This window comes from Anas acuta, chromosome 6 (genome assembly GCF_963932015.1).
Source record: "Anas acuta chromosome 6, bAnaAcu1.1, whole genome shotgun sequence".
NCBI classification, from domain to species: Eukaryota; Metazoa; Chordata; class Aves; order Anseriformes; family Anatidae; genus Anas; species Anas acuta.
The window spans coordinates 25,788,401-25,794,400 of record NC_088984.1 but is presented as its reverse complement, the minus strand read 5'-3'; the positions used below and the strand labels follow the sequence as shown (position 1 = coordinate 25,794,400).

General features: G+C 45.1%; 1 protein-coding gene across 6 annotated transcripts in view; it reads left to right on the top strand.

Moving 5' to 3' along the window:
• Positions 1 to 593: 593 nt before the first annotated feature.
• RAPH1 (Ras association (RalGDS/AF-6) and pleckstrin homology domains 1) overlaps positions 594 to 6,000 on the top strand; it is an 86,672-nt gene continuing 81,265 nt past the window's right edge. For 2 of the 6 annotated variants that reach the window (XM_068685881.1, XM_068685883.1), the window contains exon 1: positions 595 to 1,445. The gene's annotated coding sequence lies outside the window, so the exon portion shown is untranslated. Of the gene's footprint in view, positions 1,446 to 3,332; positions 3,380 to 6,000 lie in introns of those variants that run through there. The other 4 variants (XM_068685880.1, XM_068685884.1, XM_068685885.1 and 1 more) reach the window with 4 other exon arrangements.

Here is a 6,000-nt window from a genome sequence, read left to right as displayed (position 1 = left end):
AGACCTGCCATCCCACTGTAAATCAGGAGTATTTTAGCTAGTATTAGTCAAGATTTTTCCTGATTTATTCTGATGAAATGAGTTCAGAAGATGGTGCTTTCACATTCCCTTGTTTGTGGAGCTCCTGCTTGAACTTGCTCTCACACAAACAGCAGCAGCCTGTCCTACAAAGGACAGTAGCCCTGAGAAAATCTCGTGGCCGTAGTGTAGAACAGGAGCAGTTTCTACAGCAGATTATGTATCACGATGGCTGGCTTGAGGCCCCAGAAGCTCCTGCCCAAGTCTTCACTCCCGTTGTGGACTTCTGTTGCCATTGCACCTGTTGCTTTGGTGTCCAGTTCTCTTCAGGTGTTTAATCTGAACAACAGGTAACAGCTGAGAGAAGAGGTTTCTCAAGTACTGGCTGAACCACCTGAATTATTTATGTTCATGGCTACGGGAGCTACACCTGTTGCTAATACCACAATACTTCATCATAACTCCTGTTTGGAAACACCATTACAGCTAGCTGAGCAGCAAGAAATACAGCATAGGTCAGGCAAGTTATTGATGCACAAGAAAGGTTTTTAATGACTTTGAACCTTGAACGCTTTAGCTGGCAAAAATCTAAGAACAGATGGAAAGAGTCAAACACTTTTTCTCCTCCTTAGAGCTGGCAGGGGTCGCAGGCACAAGGCGTTGTGTGATGGGGCAGCAGTGTGTGTGTGTACCCGTGCACGCACACACATGCAGAGCTGTGATGGACAGGGTCAGAATCCCCCGTGCCACCCTGGAGACCTGCCCCAGCATTTCGGGCAGGTCCGTGCTGCCGCCTTCCCCAGCCCTGCCGCACTCAGGGGGCAGCGGCTCCGCTCCGCGCGCAGCCCCGTCCCGCTGCCAGCTGCGGCTCTGCCACAGCCGGGGCACGGCACGCGCTGCCCGCGCCAACCGCCCAACGGTCCCCCGCGCGCCAACCGCCCCCGCGCGCCAACCGCCTCAACGGTCACCCCCGCGCGCCCAACGGTCACTCCCGCGCCCGCCGCCTCAGGGAGGGCCTCGGTCGCCCCCCGGGCGCTGGCGTTGAGGCGGGGCGAGGCGAGGCGCGGCCTCCGCGCGCCGGAAGTCGGGCGGCGAAGGGGGGGAGCGCGGAGCGGCGGCGGGGAGCGGCCAGCCGGGAGCGGCGAGCGGGGCTGGGCAGGGCAGGGCAGGGAGGGAGCGGCGCTGCCCGAGCCCGGCGCGGACGTGCTGCGGCTGCCGGGCGGAGGCGGTGCGGCGGAAACAAGCAGCGGGGAAGGAAGGGAGCGGCGGCGGGAGCCGGGAGCCGCGGCCACCATTAGCGGCGGGAGGAGCAGCAGCAGCAGCAGCAGCCGCGGTGGGCTGCGGGCGGAGCGCGGTGCCGCCGCCTCGCCCCTGCGCCTCACGGACACCGCCGCTGCCCGCCGGGGGCTCCCCGCAGCTGAGGCGAGGTGAGCGGGGAGACGCCTTAAGGGGGGTGTTGGGGGGGGGGGGCTGCTTCCTGCCCGGCGGGTGGGGGGCGAAACAAGGCGGCGAAATGCCGGGGGGTGGGTGGGTGTACGTGGGCGCCCCCCCGCGCGGAGCGCCCCTCGGAACGGGCTGGGGAGCGAGCCGGGGCTGCGGCGTGTGGCACCCAGACAATGTCAGCGCGGGGAGTCCCCGCCCTGTGCAGCCGCAGGCAGGCGGCTCCCCGACACCGCCACCGGCACCGGCACCGCCGTGCTGGCAGCCGCCGGCTCGCACCGCGCTCAGCTCGCGTCTGGAGCCGCTCGGGCTGGGCGCTGCAGCCCTGTGGGCTTGTGGGCGCCGTGGTTTAGGTTTTGTGGTGTATTTTTTTTTTTTTCTTGGGGGTGCGGGCTGTTGGTTTGCTTAAAACCCGAGCCTTTAAGGCCTTTTAGCTCTGCAGCTTGGTGAGGGCAGGCTGGGTTGTGGAGGGGTTGTGGGGTCTCCAAGGCAAGGCTGTGTCTGCGTGGGTTTTCACGATGAGCAGAGGGGTGTGTGTGTATACACGTATGTGCACACATCTAATTGTACCTGGAAAGTCAGTGATGTGGGAGGGGAAGGAGTGTCTGTGTACACGTGTGTCATGTGACCTGTGTAAAATTGCTACAGGTATGCTCGTTTTTCTCTTACATTAACGCTGTTTTAAGAAGCCAATGACTTACCTGTCTATTTTAGAAGATTTGCTTTCTTTGGGGTTTGTTTTCTCATGTGACAGAAAATAGTCCCCTGTGTGTTCAGGTGCTGTTTCTGCATTTTGCCATTTCTACCTGTATTTCGGTTGTTTTATGGTTTTCTATCTAGTCACAGGTGTTCAGAAGGGAAAAAGCAGCAGTATGTGTGGTGTCATTTCTATCGGAGGGTACAGGTGCACTCAATTTGTAACAAGTGCAGTGTCTCATACAGCTGTTACCTCTAGGTTGCCATCCACATGGTGGAGAAATGGGGAACTACTGTTTCCTGGGACTGAAGAATCATACCTATGTGTAGCTCCATTTTAAACATAAATGCCTCTTTTCATCTGTTCCCCCTCACTCCTTTATCCTCCAGATAGGAACATACTAGCTTGTAAAACAACACTGAGCAGAAAAATGAGTTTAGATGCTTACTGATGCACTTACTGCATCTCAAACAGCAAACCTCCATGTTTTACTGTCTGCTTAATCAGCTTTTCCCTGGTAAGAAGTTTCCTATAAAAAGAGGAATAGAAAAATCATTTTCTAAATCATCTTGAAGGAAAAAAAAAATTACAAATTCCAGTTCTGGAAGTATTTTAAACAGTAAGAAATATGGATATGTCTACATCTTCATATAACGTGCTTATATTCTTCTTGAGTGGGTGTGGTGGTTAGTGGAATACAGAGCTGTTTCTCTGTGCCTAAGTTGACGTGTGGTTTTTCATCGCAGTGGGTGAAACTCCAGTTACTTTACAGAGCTCTGCATTAGGGAGGATTTTTCTCTTTTGTAGAACAGAGAGGTAAGTGGCCTAAGGAATTCTTTTATTGCCATACTAGAAATGTTATTCTCAGATAATTCCATAATATGGCTTGAGTTTTAGACTCATATGACATGCAGTGAAGGATCCTACTGCCAATGTTTCTCTGACTCAGCATGGGATGACAGAGAGAAAGGTATTGCTAAGCGAGAAGCAGCAATTCAAGGAAGCAATGCAGTTTACCAGCTGTTAATCCCTCAAAAGGTTATTAAAAATAATGTGAAAAGAGACACTGGCTTTTTTTATAATTTTGAATCAGCCCTCTTTGCATGATATCATGAGACCATTGCTTTCAGATTTGAATTTAATTTTTTTTTCCAGGGGAATAATGCATTGATGTAAATTGTTTTGAACCTCCTGTGTATTATATCCTGCTCTATTCTTAATAAGGTAAACCATGGTACAGAGAAGTCCCGTTGATTTACAGGACTGTATGAGATAGCTTTGTTGACTTTTATAGGTAATGTTCAGTATGATTGATTTTAAGAGGCTTTATTTTTCAAGAGGGAGTCTAATAGTCTTTTGAGTATCAGCATATGCGAGCATCTCCTCATTCCTTCCTCTCCCCAAGCTGCTGATTTTTTTCAGCTGTGAAGCTATTGTGTTGTTTCTCTATTTGATTTTTCATATAATATTAACATGTGTTCCTTTGTCTCTTCCTTTAGCATCAGGATTTTTAATAAAAATCAGCTAGCTTTTTTTTTTTCCAGGAAAAATGTAATTTGTGCTCTAAATTTACCATCCTTATGCTGTGTTAGTATTATCTTTACTGCTTGTACAACTTATGTTCCTTCTTAAAATGTCTTTCAGCAACTGGAGGGGAAAAAACAGAATCTATCAAACTGGGACAGAGTTAAATCCGAGTCACGCAGCCAGTTAGCCAAATAGTGTGAAGAATAGCACTGAAGATCCTAGTCCTTAAATAATCTTAATAGTAGGCTGTCTTAATAATAGAAAAATCCAAATCTCTTGTGGTAAAGGAAGCCAAAGGTTGCAAAATAATTGCACTGCCTTTTCTGGTATGTTCCGCAATAATTTTATTACTGAATTTTCAAGTAGAAGAGTTGAAATAATGTGCTTCACAGCTTCCCATTAACATCTGTTCACATTGAGAGATCTGCTGATAAAATCTAGAACTTGTTATGGGCACTTACGGGCAAAAAATGTCCAACATGTATTTCAGCCCACAATAAACCAAGCACTGGGTGCGTGCTTCATGATGTTTCACACCCTTTCTGTGCAGTGTCTAGAAGAGAACATGTTGGTTTTTGGCTGAATCAGGCAATATCAGATAAATGAGTTTTATTAAAAGGGGGGGCAAACAGAGGTATTTTATTGTTGACTAAGGTTTAAGATTACATAGACAAGTCAGCAAACTGGTGAGTAGTCAAATCTATGCTATTTTTATGTGGAGTGTAACTAACTCTCCTGTTAATTTTGTTTAAGAAAATGTAGTTGTTACAAAAAATAACATTGTATTATCAAGCAGTAACTTTAAGTCTTTAAGTATTCAAAATATTTTTCTATCACAACTGGCTATCACAGATGATGAGTATGTACTTTGAATGTTTTCCATCTCTAGGAATGTCTACAAGGTTAGGGAATGCTAGTGGAGAAACTTGCACTGTAATTACCTGTTATAATTGCTAATCTGAGTAACAAGGAATTAAATTTTCTCCTTTTTCCTCTGCAAGCATTATTGTTACTTAAAAACTGTGTTCATTGAAAATGGCATACTAGTCTCAAAAGCTGAGCGCTTGGAAGTAGTAGTAAATACTTAGCTCAGCATACCTCCTCTGAGGAAGACGTAAAATTCTTTGACTCAAGTTGCAAGTAATCATTCTCATAGTTGAAAAATCTTATAACGAATAAGACATGTATCCTCAGCATACTTTTTATGCAACTGCACCAAGGTGTATTCACTGATAGTTTTTGAATTTTCAAAGAGTTAGTCACTTCTCAATTTTGTCCTAAGTAATAATTTTATTTATGTGGTAGGACAGTCTTTAGTTAAAATCTTTCATATCAGGTGTTACATAAATAATATTTTTTCTTGAGTTTGGTTATTTTTTTCTTTAATTTGCTAATGAAGAGTGAGCACTTGAAATGTCTTGTTCTGTGCACTGTCACTCAATTTGTTAGGAACTAAATGGAAGAAGACTATGTGCGTGAGATTGGCCTGAGGTTAAATATCAGGGAAGTTATTTTTTGCCACTTTATTAAATAATGAATTGGCTGAATGGTAGAGGTGGGGAGAGAGAGAGAAAGGAGGGGCAGAGGGAAGGTTGGGAATTCTAGAGCTACTAAAAAGAAATACTTTTGAAAAAATTTTAACCATAGAAGAGATTTTTTTACCTGTTACTGTATTACTAGTCTTACAATGTGCATTTAAACTGCTGTAGTCAGAAAGATGATTGAGTCTTTGATTCTGGTGTTTCTTTTTAGGAAAGCAGGCTGTAAAATGTAAGTTTTTATATGAAAATGTTTTTTAGAGTTTGATGGGAATATTACTGTATACAGTAACAAATTGTTGATACCTATTTTTTTGAGTAAATATTTTAATTTGTTGAAGAGCTCAAGTTGCTGCTAAAAGTGCACTGATGTTGAATAGGGCAAATGGTTAATTGTATAAGGATCATTCTTGTCTTTTAAAAACTCTCTTAAGCATCATCTGTTGTTGAAATGTCAGTATTGTATTGTTCTAACTACCACATATGAACTCTACTGAAATCTTCCAGAGCTGTTGCAAGGAGGCCAGTGCTCTGGGAGTGTAGGTGCTGGGAACAGCAAGTTGTGTTCATGTGTTAGATGAGAGCTGTTTTGCTTGAGCTGTGTTAATATAGATCCAAGTCACCTTATTGCTTCCTACAGTTTATTACAGTACAGAAGCTGATTTCTGTTGGATAAGGATTAGAAGGAAACAAAAGTGTGAAGGGTGACAATGCTCTCTAATTTTACAGCTCTGATCAGTTTATTGTGTCAGTACTGCGCTTTTATTTAAGAAGTCATTG